The sequence below is a fragment of the Lolium rigidum genome, chromosome 1, assembly GCF_022539505.1.
Source record: "Lolium rigidum isolate FL_2022 chromosome 1, APGP_CSIRO_Lrig_0.1, whole genome shotgun sequence".
Taxonomy (NCBI): Eukaryota; Viridiplantae; Streptophyta; class Magnoliopsida; order Poales; family Poaceae; genus Lolium; species Lolium rigidum.
In genome coordinates, this window is record NC_061508.1 from 62,267,530 (window position 1) to 62,282,777 (window position 15,248).

The 15,248-nt window shown below is 44.0% G+C and overlaps 2 pseudogenes; one reads left to right on the top strand and one right to left on the bottom strand.

The window, feature by feature from the left end:
* The first annotated feature begins 227 nt into the window (after window positions 1-227).
* On the top strand, window positions 228-3,693 carry LOC124685417 (annotated as a pseudogene).
* A 1,836-nt stretch (window positions 3,694-5,529) lies between these two features.
* On the bottom strand, window positions 5,530-8,566 carry LOC124708762 (annotated as a pseudogene).
* Window positions 8,567-15,248: the final 6,682 nt, after the last annotated feature.

The window sequence follows — 15,248 nt, forward strand, 5'->3', positions numbered from 1 at the left end:
GAGAAAAAGTATCCCTCGTCATATTCTCCAACCGTGTAAGTACATAACCAGGATGCACACAGCTTGTTTTGCAGTGTAGATACTCTAATCGGGTGCTTCTCCCCGACGCCGTCTTCGCAGAATCTACAGCGCGGCCGAGCCGTCCATCCGCCCACACCCACACTATAAGGTAAATCGGGTGCCAGAGGCCAAGCCGCATGCACCACCACCTTCTCCCCTGCCACGCGATGCCGCCGCCGCCGAGGATGCTGGGGGTTTCCGGTGGGCGCTTTTCCGCTTCCCTCCCGCCGGCGCCGCTTCTGCAGTCTAGAAGGTACGTCCGTCCTTTCCCTTCCTCCCTTCTTTTTGTATCTTGCAAGTTGCAGGCTATGATTTCTGGGATCCTGCTAGGACGATTGTAATCTCAGGCCTGGTAGACCCTTTTTTTTGCAGAGCTATCTGGCATTTTTCAGTATTTGTAGTTAGATTTAGATATGAGAAGTACATTATGTTAGACAATAGCCTATTTGGTTCAATAAATGTCAAATGTGCACCGTCCTTAACTTCTTGGGGCCATGACACTGGAAGATACTACATGAGCATTGAACACGTCAGAAATCACCCAACTGTTAGAGGACGATTGGTGTCCTTTTGTTTTCAGGAAACGATGATTGTTTACTAGTGCTGCAGTTTGTGTATTTCTTTGGGCTGGTGCTGGACATTCACTGAAGTAGTTTTGGCATAGAATTCAGGGAGAATTGGGTTTTGTTTCATCTATTCTGAAATTCTGAATTCCTCGATACTACCGGTGCGTATCCCCCATATTGGCATATTTGAAAATCCTGTACTTAGTGAGATTAGAACACGTATACATTTGCAATTTGCAAACGGTTGGTTTTCTTTCTTGTAATAGCTATTTGGTGCATTACGATGTTTTGAATACATTAGTTTACACGTTTATCTTGCAGAGAGGTGCATGTTTGGTATCTTTGCCCTGATGAGCTGAATGATGACTCCCAACTGAAGATGTATGAACAACTCCTTTCTCCTGCTGAAAAGCATGCTAATGAAAAAATGTTGCAGAAAGATGCTATGTTGTCCTATGCACTGAGGCGAACTACCCTCGCAAGATGTATGTAACCACCAACTGCCTGTTGCATTTTGATCAGATTTTATGTAATTTTCATGCCCGTTACTCATTCAAGAAATTTTGTTATCTGTATTTTTGTTAGTAGGAGTTAATTAATCGAAAAATTGGCTGCAGATGTTAGATTCTCTAGTGTACATTGGTTAGGATTGACAAGACATAGAATCCTTTAACTGGGTGGTGGTAGCTCTATAAATTCATTTGTTTAGCCAAAATACTTGTACTTTTTTGTAATCATGGTGAAAAGTCAATATCTTTGTAACAAAAACTCTAATATTTCTAGAGATTTTCAGATGTTTTATGCAATTTCTTTGGATGCAATACGTTGATGATCCTATTTCCTTAAGACTCTGCTTGTATATATATAGGTGCACCGTCCCATTTGTATTCATCTTTCTTAAATATATGGAAAACATATGATTGAAGATCAATGATGTAACTTTTGAGCTCTCCAGAGATGACATCCCCCCCCCCCCCTCAAGTAACACTTTAGGACCTATTAGTTGTACAACCCACTCTCTGATGCATATGCAGTTTTCATAAGGAGTGATAAAAATATAGAATGAAAGTATCAGCCATTTGACCTGTAACATGGAACTTTGGCATGCTCCTCAATGTTTATGTTTCTCAGCATTTTATCTAGTTAATATTATAATAAGTCTTGCTTTGCTAGTTGTTACTAACTATATTTTGCAGCATGAAACATGTCATGGGATAGCGCAACAGGAATACTGATATGCTTATTGCTAATTTGTTTGAACTAGATTAGATACAAATTGTAAAATTGATCCGAGATCGTTTGAGTTTAAGTATAACAAATTTCGCAAACCTGAGGTAAGAGTTGAGGCTTAAGTTTTATTCCTTCTGCAATTTAAAGCCTTGTGATTAACTTTCCTTTGGTTCCTTTCCATGTTTAATCAGATACTGTGGCCACCTGATGATAGCACTGTGGAGCGGCATTTGCATTTCAACATTTCACACACTACTTCTATGATTGCCTGTGGCGTTGCCATGCATGCTCATGTATGTTCCTTGTCCCTGTGACTGCCAAAAGTGAGAGAAAGAAATGACCATGCTTCTGTTGCAGTGGAAGTTTTCCGTCGGTTGACGTTGCTGTTTTCTGTACTGTCTCAGATCGGCATTGACGTTGAAGAGAAGAAGTGGAAGACTACCAAGAGTATTTTATCTCTTGCTCGCCGTTTTTTCACCCATTCTGAAGCTAATTATCTTGCTGATATTTCTGATTCGGATGCTCAGCGAATAGAATTCTTCAAACTATGGACTCTTAAAGTTCGTGATGCTCTCTTTGGTCCTCTACTTCATAGCCCTTTCATGTGCAAATGCAACCAGTAGACTTTGTTGTACATCCTTTAGAATATTCAGCAGTGATGTTATATTTCCATGACCGCAAACACACTGTAGCTAACTTCTCTGTTCTTTTTTATAGAAATGCAGATTTGGAATATGTATCTAGTAGTGCAACCCCATTTTTGGATGCTAACTTGTAGCTCCTTACATAACCTATGGGTTATAGTACATGAATCTAATTGAAGGACACGTAGATGTGAATCTTATGAGTTTTCCCGTTTGCAGAAAAAGATAGCCGTTATGAGTTTGCACCAAATATTCCATTGTTAAATTAAATGTTCATAATGTGATTAATGATATGATGTTGCAAAACATTGCTTACTTGGAACTACCATTGGTGTCTAAACTTTTAGGAAGCATATGTAAAGGCTCTTGGATTGGGTATCTCCGGTGCTCCATTCAGTGAGTTTTCAATCATGTTGGAAACAAGTAAATGAATTCAGATATCTAAGGTATGTAGTTTCGAACGTTTTATTTTTATTGGTGTCTTTCACATACGGTGCATGCATGTTGGAACTCCGGAATTATGTGTCAACAAAAAATACACATGATATTTTGTGATGCCTTCTGACATGTGGGTCTCCTGAATTTTGAAGTAATAGTATCGTCTTTTTATGCATCATAGTACATTACATAAGTCAGGGGCCTTCTATTGTTGCAACTTAACATTAAATCATTTTTTTATCTGCTTTGACAACTGTTGGATTTGCCAGGCATCAAAAGTATGCAATGATTCCAACTCTGGATGTGGTCATCTGTCCGAGAATTGGCAATTTGCACTCACGGAGCTAGAAAATTCTCATTATATGGCAGTTTGTGTAGAGGATAACTCGAGAAGTCAAGGTTTGTACTGCCAGCTTGGAGTAATTTTTTTTTGGTTATCTTGTTCTTCCTGCCACTCCATTATTCTTGGTCTATATGTTTCAGGTCCTGAAGATAGTCCTGTGCCAGTAGGATTAAAAGTATGGAAGACCATACCATTTGTAGAAGATATACTCGTCTCAGGAACAGAAGCTATAAAACTTATTGGTTGACTAGGTTAGAATACGTGCTATTTGCCATATGATTTCACCAGATGACAATATTATCGCAAGATTTGGTTTTGCACCAAGTAGGAGGTCAAAATTCTGAGAATTCTTGAAGCAAGGGTAATTGATGCTTGACATTGTGAACTAGCATGAGTCCACGAAATGCAACAGCATATCCTTCGTATTGAAACTTGTTTTATTTGCTGACAGCTTACAAATCAACCTGTTTCCAAGGAATAAACCACTCACAGTTCTGTCTTGAAATTTATTGTTAGGAAAATGGAGTATTAGCAACGAAAATTAAAAAAGGTTTTTACTAAACAGACGCTCGTAAGCTGGAGGTGGCCTGTTTGACCCATGTGACTCGGAGGTGCCATTGTGGAGCCAATGGAGCTGTGATGCCATGATGGTGGTTGCTTTGTTTGCGTCTCCACGAAATTGCTAGACATCGAGTTGACCATCAAAAAGTCTTCACAGGTATGTATTTCCTAACTATGCATGGTTGATTTCCTCCAATTCAGAAAATATGAGATCTTTCTGGAATTGCTTGATTTTGTTATCCTTTAAATAAAAATCAAGCAAATTCCAGAAAAACAATACTCCCTCCGTTTCTTTCTATAGTGTCTATTGTTTTTTGGCACGGAAATTAGCGCAAGCAATTGTTTTAACAGAAAACCCCCTACGGATCTCAGAGAGAAAAAAGGAAAAGTAAACAGATTGGAGGTTGCCATAAACGTTCGCGTGAAGGATGCTGTCTCCCGTTATTCTCGCTGGCGAATCCTTCCGATCCAACCGATCCCGTGAAGGACTCCCTCTCCCCCGCTATGTTTTTGTGTTCAGATTTCATGCCCAGACGTCACTAGCATTAGCATCTGTTCAGATGTTTACATGTGTTCAGATATTTGCAGTTTTGTAGTATAGCATGCCCAGGTGAATATAGCATGGTTAGATGGATACAGTAGCATTAGGACTATGTTTTTGTGTTCAGATTTCATGCCCAGACGTCACTAGCAGTAGTGGAGGAGTCCATGCGGGAGAGAGATCGAGAGAATAGGACGGACGAGTACGTGAGAATTGTCCAGCGCGGAGGAGTACGTGAGATACGGCGGCCAGGTTCGTTCAGATCGTCCAGGCGTGTGGAGGGAGTAATAGAGAGGAGGCGTGCGGAGGGAGATTGGCTCCACGTTTTCAGCACCGAATATATGGTTACCATATTTTGTGGACGGAAACAGATTCGTTTCCAGATTTCCTGGACGCGAACAGATCGGTGGAAGGGGCTCTTTACAAAAAAACAAAGCTTTTCTCTTATATTTTGAAACAAAAGCGAAAAAACAATAGGCACTATAGAAAGGAACGGAGGGAGTACAATTTAAAGCATGCATAATCTAATAAAAAACATCTTTGATGTGTTTGAAACACGATAAGTAAGATTTTCTTTTAAAACTCTACAAAGAAAATGATATTAAATATGCAAAAAAATACCAAATCAACTCTGAAATAGTTAGAAAAATTCCACTATGCATAAATAACATGTAAAATCATGTCAACATGTATAGTCAACTTAATTGAAGTTTCTAGTTCCCAAGGTGAGCCGATTCGCTGGGTTTGGAGCCCAATTTTTTCCAAAGATTAATATGATTTTTAAGTTTTTAATATTACGAGAAGTCCAAACAGTTGCCGAAAAATGCTAAATCAACTCAAAAAGGTGTAAAATGTTAGAAGTGCTCAATTAATATGTATGTTTCAACAATTAATTAAAGCAAGAAATGTGCCCATGTCAATACATGCTCATATGAGTATATGGATGGATGAGAGAGTTCATTAAAGACGCATATGTGAGAGGCAATTGTCCTTCTAGAAAGAAGATTATTTTCTCCAAAGGAAAAAAAAACATATCCAAGGAAAAAAAAAACATACTTGGTCACGATTATTTATGCTATAAAATCAAGAAACAAAAAGTAAGATTAACACACCATAAATTTGTTAATGCGCAATATGTGGCTTGTCTTTTCAATGGGAACAAGACAATTAATTACATCAACTGTGCTACAGATCTTGAAATCGTGAACAGAAATAGGAGTGCATACAGTAGCTTCACACCACGCTAACTAAGCTGCAGCTAGCGCATCATGATATGGACCATTTGCCTGCTGCTCGCCATTTTCCCTGCTACTGTCGAGCGTCAGGGGCTGAGTATCATTCTCCTGCCGTCTGAAGTCGATGAATAACGATACAATTACATGGACTGCAATGTAGAAAAGCACGGCAAAGACCAGCGCGAGGACATATACAGATGTCTTCCATCCCCTGCCGGTTCCAGCAGCATAGGCCCCCAAGAGGCCGAGCAAATCCAGCACAATCATCGTGTTCATCGCCCCGAGCCACAAACTCTCATTGTCTTTCTGCAGAGACTTGGGAAGCAAGAGGATGATGACGACGACGGAGGCGGCAAAGGAAGCGGAGTTGCTGTAGAAAAATGCGAGGTACCGGGCTCTTCTATTGTCGTGCATCACCGGGTCACCTGCCTCGTGCCCGACGCCGTTGCTCTGCCAAGTCCCTCCCGGCGGAGTTAGGCCAGCCTGGTAGGTGACACTGGCCACCAGGATGCCTAACAGCATCAGGTACTTGCGCTTGGCATGCCTTGTCCTCTTATCCTTTGTCTTCTCCGTTTTCGTCGTCTCCTTGTTTATTGTTCCGGTGTTGCCGCCCTTCTTCACCAGAAATCCTGTGAGCAGTGCGACTACAAAGAAGAGAACCACAGCCACCAATAGGAAGATGTAGATGGATGTCTTGAGATGCTGCGTGCTGCCGGCAGCGTAGGCACCGATGAGGGCAAGCAGGCCCACCCCCGTGCAAACAGACAGCGCGTGGGTTCGTATGGCTGGCCTGTACACATGCGGGTTGACGAGGAGGATGATAAGCGCGATGGACAGCATGAAGCTCACCGAGTTGGTGTAGAAGAAGGCATGGTAGCGGCGCGGGAAGTTGTACAATAGCACTGGGTCGCCGGCGTGGTGGCCAGACTCGCTCGTCTTGGAGCCGGAAGCCACCCGGAGGAGTCAACCCGGCTTGGTAGGTGATGGTTGCTGCCAAGATTGCGAAGAGGAGTAACCGCTTGCGCGTCTTCTCCACCAGCTCATCATCCTCTTCCGTGCGGGTGTCCGTGTCCTTTTCTCCCAGGGTGAACAGGACAACATGTATCAGTGCGTAGACCAGGACGGCACCCGCCAGGCCCAAGACATAAATGGAGGTGCTGATGTCCCGGCAGCTTCCGGCAGCGTATGCACCGATCAGGCCAAACAAGTCGAGCACCATGGCTACCTCCAGCACGTGGTATGAGAGCAGAAGCTTAATCTGGACCACGACGACGGCGACCAAAGAGGTTGCGAAGGCAATCGAGTTGCAGTAGAAGAAGGTCCTGTACCGCCTAGCGTTTGTCGTGAGGAGGATCGGGTCACCGGCCATGTACCCATCGCCGTTGTCCAGCCAAAGGCCACCCGGTGGGTTCAGTCCTGCTTGGTACGTGATGGTCGCTGCAAGAGTAGCGAGCAGTAGAACAAGGGAGCGAGCCTTGTCCACCGCATCCCGGACGGTCCTAATTTCAGAGGAAGAAAGAAACACAATTCAGTTACAAACTGGAACTTTTGTGTGCCAACAATGATTTGCAGAGGAAGAAGCCTGCATGTACCTGTCATCAGCACCCCTTTTTGTTCTCCTGTCAATGACAGCGCGAAGACGTTCCAGTTTTCCTTCAGCTAGAACTGATTGTATGGCACCTCTTAGTGTCCATTTCTTCTTCTGCTCGTCCCGGACAGTCCTAATTTCAGAGAAGGGAAGAAACACAGTTCAGTGGAATGTTTGTGTGCCAATGATTTGCAAAGAAGGAAGTCTGTATCTACCTGTCATCAGTACTCTTTTTGGTTCTTCTGGCAACATCACTAAGGCCTTGAAGCTTTCCCACAGCTACACCTGATTGTATGGCGACCTTTGGTGTCAGTTTCTTCTTCTTGGACCGATGGTGAAGAATGAAGAGAGCCATTTGGAAAGCTGTGCAAGCCGCAACCAGGATGACCAGATACACCGTAGTGTCGGTCTCCCTACAGCTGCCGGCGACGTACGCGATGACAAGGCCAACCAACGCGACGGTGATGAACACGTATGCCTTCCTGAGTTTGAAGACAAGCTTCCTGTCCAGAAGCACAACTATGATTTGCAGTGATGCCGCAAACGCCGTAGTGTTCCCTACGAAGAACACGCTCAGGCGTATGTTGTGGCGGTCCCTGAGGATAGAGTCTCCTGGGTGGTGGCGGCCATCGGTGGTGTCCCAGAAACCACCCGGCGTGCTCAGCCCGGCGATGTAGGTGACGCTGACCGAGAACGTCGCCAGCACCATCAGGACCTTGTGCTTGCGGAGCCGCCTCTCTTTCTCCTCGTCGTGCGCGCTGCCATTCTCCACATCCGGCACCTTCTGGATGGTCGTCTTGTCTGTAGTGGAGGCCCGATACATCTGAAACATGAGGAAGACGAAGAAGAGGGCTACCGGCAGCGCGGAGCAGAGGATTGTGAACCTGTCCCTGCAAGTCCCAGCAGCGTATGCCACCATGAGGCTGAGCAGGTCCAGCAGCAAGACGAACCGCAGCGGTTTGTAGATGAGCCAGGTGTACTCGTTCTTGTAAAGGAAGTCGAGGAGGAGCATAAGGACGACGACCACGAGCGAAGAACCGAACGCTGCAGCGTTGGAGTAGAAGAAAATCAGGTACCGGCGGTAGTGGGTGTCCCGGATGATGGGCTCGCCGGCGAGCTTGCCGGCCGGTGTATCCTGCCAGACGCCTCCGGGCGGGTTGAAACCAACGGCATACGTCACCGTGGCCACTAGCGAGGCCAGCAGTAGGAGGTACTTGCAGAGCTTCAACACGAGCTCGACGCTCGTGATCTCTTTTGTGCTTGTTATCTTGGGTGTAGTAGGCTGTCCTCCAGGCTGCTGAACCTCCACTGGACAGATTGTTTCCTTGGGTGTAGCCTCTTCTCGAGGCTGAACCTCCATTGATTGGACCGATGGCCGTAGCTAAGAGAAACTCCAACAGGTTCCTTGACGGAGGACATGGCTGTGGAGCTTGAAATATAAGTATGCAACTGCCCTTGATCAGTTTTTTTGCAAAATGAATGAGTTGACCGATGGCCGTAGCTAAGAGTGAGTCGTCTTTAAACATTAGTAAAATTCACTTCGCACCTTGCATTATTGCACAATGCACATGTCTTACTTTGCAGTGTGTGGGACGACTATTGTACTTCACAAGACCTGGCCAACTGAAGTCGTCGAGATGTCCATAAGAATGCTCTAAAAGCAACCACTCTGTACGCGGTCAAGATCCAAAAATCAGCTTTCAGGTAAGAACCTCACAAGTAGTCCTGATTTTCTTTCTAGCGCGGGCCAGCGGTGGAACCATGTAAGGACGGCGTTGGGTCATCGTGGACCTCGGCGATGGAACCAGCCGGTAGGAGATGGGTGCCCCGCTTCTCCAGTGATGGGTCGTCGTGTACCTCGCCGGCCCCATGGAGCTCGGTAGAAACCCTAGCCTCAGTGATGGCCATCTCCCCCGCACCCTCACACCGGAGAAGCTAGCATCGGTGACAAGACACGCACACACACACTCTCTCTCTCTTGGGTTGATTTCGTTGGAGAAGAAGAAGCACTATCGGAGGAGATCATGGATTTGTGCAGGGATTAACCGAATGATAGCAACTTGAGGGGATTAGCACATGAAGAGGCTAGTTGGGATTTGGGTGGTGATAGGGGTTCACCCAATTACTCTCCGGGTTAGTGGGGATTTGGGTGGATCGTTCCCTCTACGACCAAAGGTTGTTGCTATTTAGAGCAGGCCGGTAAACCATCTCTAGGTCATCTATATCCTTATAAAGTGTATTTTTCTACTCTTATAAAAGCCAGTAATCTATTAGATTTTTTTTTCATTTCTTTTCTCTTTCCTTTTATTTCATGTTTTTACCTAGGAGCATTCTTAGAGTCTGATTCTGGCATGAGATGATGCGAGTCCACTTCTAATTTTCTCTCTTTTCTTTTCACAGCTAAAAGTGCAAGATTGATAGCCCTATTTTGCTTACCCTACGAGATCACGCACCTTACCGGTGTAATGTATATTTTGAAAGCGCATCGCAATGTAGAACTGCCTAGTTTATATGGACGACAAAGTCAACTGGAAGCTTGTAGATGTTTATTGCGCTATTGGCTGTCTGAACACGCATCTTCAGTAGTTGCAAAAAAAGTAAGCACATAATTCATACATTGCGTCACGATTCGTGTGCACCGCCACATCACCGCTTGTTGTCATCATGATACCACCGTCGTCTCACCTGCACAGGATGGAAGGCGCAGCCAGCGTCGGGCGTTCGGACGTCACGTCGACGTCCCCTCCATATTATTGGCTTAGTTTATGTATACATGTGAACAGAAAGATCATCGGTTTTATATTGTCTAAGAAAATCTGTCAAGACTTGACCTCACAAATCAGGATCCCCGAAGACAAGTGGCGGACTAGTTTACTAGCTCTTCCGATAAACTTCGACTACCAATTCGTCTAAACATGTAGACTCGTTTACTTGGTACATGCACCACACAAGCTGCATTGCCCGCACATGCTTCCAAATCATCTGCTGTCGTAATTGTAAGTGCAGACGCCACACGCGTGCACTTGCCATTTATCAATCCTAGACGTTGGTTAGTCTTAGGTGGCCACATTAGCTCCACATGGGGGAGGTTTATTAAAAAAGTCAGCGCATTATTAGCTTACCCGGCAGCACCACTTCGGTACTCCCCTTGTTTCTACTTCTTTATTAAAGTTAAACCTTATTCTAAGTCAAAAGTCTTTCATTTGATACGAATCAAAATCATACATCAACACCAGTTTAATTTCGTTAGATGTATCATCAAATATATTTTCTACCATATATACTGTATACTTTATGTTGTAGATATAACACATTTTTCTATAGGCTTGGTAAAATGTAGATAAATATGTCTTAGAGCAAAGCTAGAATTTTAATAAAGTTGGAGTCGAGGAAGTAGGTTCATACGGTTTTACTCAACATCCAAGTTGGCATCGACAAAAATAACATTGATCCGTTTTTCCCTCTCTCGCTAGGACGGCACCTCCATTTTGAACATATCAGGGAGATATTGATGATCTCCTACTCTTGATGGTCTCCTTCTCGTCCAGTCGTATGTCTAGATTTGAACTTTTGATCTCATCAACAATAAACCACATGGCACTTTCTTTTATCTCATTCCCTTTCCTAGCATAGGGCTCCTTTGATTCATAGGATAGGAAAAACATATGAATAGGAAAAACGTAGGATTGAGATGTCATGCCTATGTGAATCCTATGGAAAGATGGAGTGTGTTTGATTGTAGCAAAAAAAAAAATCCATGAGGTATGGCCTAATGCTTTTTTCCTATAGGATTTACACTACAAGATTCCTATAGGATTAGTTCCTATAGGATGTGTTCCTATGTATCAAATAACTTGTATAGGAAATTTTTTCATAGGATCCAAATCGTACACAATTCTTTTACAAATCCTATGAATCAAAGGAGCCCTAATTCTAACCGAGTCCATTTTTATCCGTTCCACCTGTAAGCATGTAGAACAAAAATGGCAACTGTGGGTATTACCCACGAATGGATCGTCGGTATTTTCATCAAAACCAATCAATATTATCATGATGCCCAATAGGTTTTCTTTAACATATGTTCACAAATCAGAATTCTCACAAGCATGAGAAACTTTGTTTGTTGGCAATTAAATGGCGAAGCAATTTTTCTTTCTCACAATACACTATGCCCATAAAAAATATCCCACTCTTTTGCTAATTTATTCCTAAACCATACATCATCTCATAACAATACAAGAGAAAATGTAAGTTAATTAAGAATTGCATACCATTGTTATATAAAATAAGGTGTAAGCAACATGTTGGAGGTGAGCATCTCCAATAAGTACCATAAACAAGCCCCCTAATCCGTTCATTGGACCCGGTTGCAAACAAATGAGGTCCAACAATTACCCTATTCAGGCCTCAAAGGTGGGGTTCCCCACGGCATCCCCTATCTACCGTTTCACTTGGCCTCGACAAGGACAGTATGGCCTGGCACCTCTATGCAAGCGACGGGTACTGGGTTACAGTTTATCGTTTGGTCTATAGGTTTTAGAGCGAAATCAACGATTTTCTTGGCAGCGTGAGCTTTACTGTACCTAGTGGGTATGGATAAATAAATACATAACAACTTTTGTGATGCCTCATCTTGATATTTATTCGTTCTCATATCTACATACGCATGTTACTTCCTCCCCAAAATGTTAACGGGATGTGTCATGTCTTGATGAGACAATAATAGTTCCCGGGAGAAATGGCGGTGCAAAACGGCGCAACATGGGATAAAGCCGTCCGGTTGCTCTGGGCGTCAAGTCATTTGTTCTTACATTTTGTACATTGTCGTCTGATTTAGAACCGAAATAGGACTTTCACACTTTATTAGTTCATAGCCTTTGTTCTTCTTTTTCACTGGTTAAAAACAGGAGTAGGATATGACTCCTTGTGATCCATAAATGAGCATACGCTGGAAGCAAGAAGAATCATAAGCACAGACCTAAACACTCCTGTAACTCTATTGTTTATACATCTACATAGACAACAAGGAAACCCAGAGAAGGAGCAATGACTTGATGCCCCCCGGGGAAACAATATCACATAGTACTAAATAAAAATTAAAATCATTCAGATTCAGGCAATTACGTGCCATGCAATAGATCTAAAGTAAAGCTAGGCATTTATGTGCATGATGTTTGATCAAATGGTACGCTGGAGGCGGCTCGCGGAGTAGTGTCTCCTGTGTCCCATGGGGCTGTGAGGCGGCGTCGTCGAGCCTGCCGAGACGCTGAGCGCCATGGACGCGACGGCCTTGGCCCAGGCCATGAGCTCCCTCTTCATCCGCTGCTCGTCGCCCCAGATCTTCTGATCCACCACCCGATCGTCATGCTTGCCCGTGGCGATCAGGAACACCGGCGCCGGCGCCTCCCCGACGTCTCCGGCGGCCGCGAATGGCCGGACGATGTCAGTTGCCGAGGCCATCTACAGCACTCCGGCCGCCGAGAGCGAGCTGCCTTTCTTCTCGGATCAGAGCTTCGGACAGAGAGCGAGCGACTAGGAACGAAGCTGCAGACTTGCAGTAGCGAGCGAGGTTTGTATGTTGAGGAAGCATGAACAGGATAGGCACTGGCTGCCCTCTTTTATATACGCGCGTACGGCATGTGTGGCGTGCGAATAGAATACTAGACCGGGCGCGCACGGAGTCAAGGTTGTGCTTGGCGCCGAATTCAGGTAGGGCGTCGCCATCGGACGCGGGTGGACTTGAAGAAGCAGAGATCGCTGCTCTCTGCATGCGTGGTCTGCAGGGGAAGAAGAAGCAGCGGCTGAAATCGTTTACGTTTTCGGTGGCAGGACTGAAATCGTTTATATTTTCAGATTCTACGTGCTGTTGCACATGTGTGCCTCGAATCTCAAATACTCGGTAGATAGATAATTCTAACAGGTTATGGACGACGGACTGATCCATGTCCGTTTGCATCTCCTCGCTCTTTGGTCGACTGGAGCGGTGGAACCTGATGTTACCAGCTCCATTTTTATTTACAATGTTTGATTGCAACTAAGTTTTATATTACTACTATAAGAGCTCCTTCATTATTGAAGTCCAACTGTGCGAAAACGAATATCGTGATTTCAGTGAGATCGTCCGATTGCCATAGTATTATCTGAACTACTAGTTGGCATGATCAAGTGCAAGATACTTGAAAGATACCACCTCCATCATTTGTATCCTGTATCCTTTGCGGCCGGACGGAATGGTCGAACCAGTCGGCGCATGATCTTCGGTTATTCATACATTCGATTGACACGGACACCTCCTGGCTAGGCTCTTACTAGAGGAAACAAAATTAAGATCAACGGTATCACGGGGCCACTTGCAGTGTGTGGCACATAGGGATACAGGCCCGACGCATCATTTAACACGTGGTGGTGATAGCCAGCCAGCAGCTTTCAAGTGACAGTTTTGCTGATAGACATGGGATGGAGATGGGTTTGGCAGGTATAGCGCATCGACGCGGATGGTTTTACAGTTTGGAAGTATAGAGGACCCTATGTGCTAGTCAAATCTCAAATCAGTTATTACTGCCCGCATTGCTCAAATTAATAGGCCCTTGGATATTGTTACGCTAGGCTCGATTGATTCATATACTCATTCTCATGGAAAATACCTCTCTTTAAGATTCATCATGTGCCGATTATCCTTGATCACCTAACTGACGATCTCACTTGGTATATGGGTCGACAGAGAACCCCCAAATCTGGCATTGAAAATATTGACTACCAGGCCACTTAAGAACAAAATCCGCATATTCTTGGCACATGATTTGACCGGCACATGATGCCCATAACTAACCCTAGCATCATGTCGTTTCTCCGATATTTTTTTTGAGGGTGAACAGTGGGTTTCTCCGGTATTTAGTATGAGCAAATATCTTTGTCGCATTCTAGCCGATTGAGAACTCTTGCCTCCTATTGACTAGAACATGGATGAGATTACAATGACATGAATGAACCAAAATCGCGGCCATTCTTTGCAACTTGGGTCATGAAAGTGTGGCATGATGATGAGGAGAAGAGCTTTCATACACCCAATGAAGATGCCATCGTACCGATTCTGGTGTGGTCTCCGCCTCCTGTAGGCCGGTGCAAGCTCAATACTGATAGCTCCTTTGGAGCTAATGGGGATGCCGGAGCGGGTGCCATTATTTGTGACGAAAGTGGTGAAATAAATCTTATCATCATGACGGCTGCTAACCCCTTGCAGTGATGCCCTAGTAGAAGAATTACGAGCACTTCTGGACGGATTTAGTAGCAGAATTACGAGCACTTCTGGATGGAATATCACTTGCTCTATATTGGTGCAATAAGCTTTTGATGGTAGAAACTGATTGTTTAGAGATTGTCAAGCTCATCAACAACAATGAAGTGGATCGCTCTGTCTACACGACCACGATAGAAGAGATTAAAACCTTATTGAAGGTTTGTCGGTCTTGTATTACTCATGTTAAGAGATGTTAGAACACTAGTAGTCATTTCATGGAAAATTATGCTAGTACCATACTCAAGCGGCATTGTGGCTGGCCTCTAGTCCAGAGGGTTTAGCGAGCACGTTCCATAGAGGTTGTAATTCCTGATGTTTATGTGTAATACAAGGTATTTCGCAAAAAAAATGTGGCATGATGGCGCTCCAGTTCAAGTGGTGATTCATGCTCGCATTATGTGACTGGTTGCTCTATCTTGCTGTTTTTTCTATGTCAGAGGATATATATGGAGCCATGGAGGGAAATGAATGAAGATTGGACCATCTCTATTCAAGTCACGATCTAACAGCATATTTGATGCCATAAATCCTTTTTCGCTTGTAGGTGTAGATAAACCCACTACCTAAAATATATATTCAAAATGTAAAAACAGTAAATAAAAATTCTAGGTGGACATCTGGACATTTTATTCCACACACACAAATCTTGTGAAAAAGTGAAATTTTTTATGACATGTGTAAAAAAGACAATTTTGGGTAGTCCTACATAGCTTCTTAAGAGACTTTTTTTTAAAAATCTTTTTAC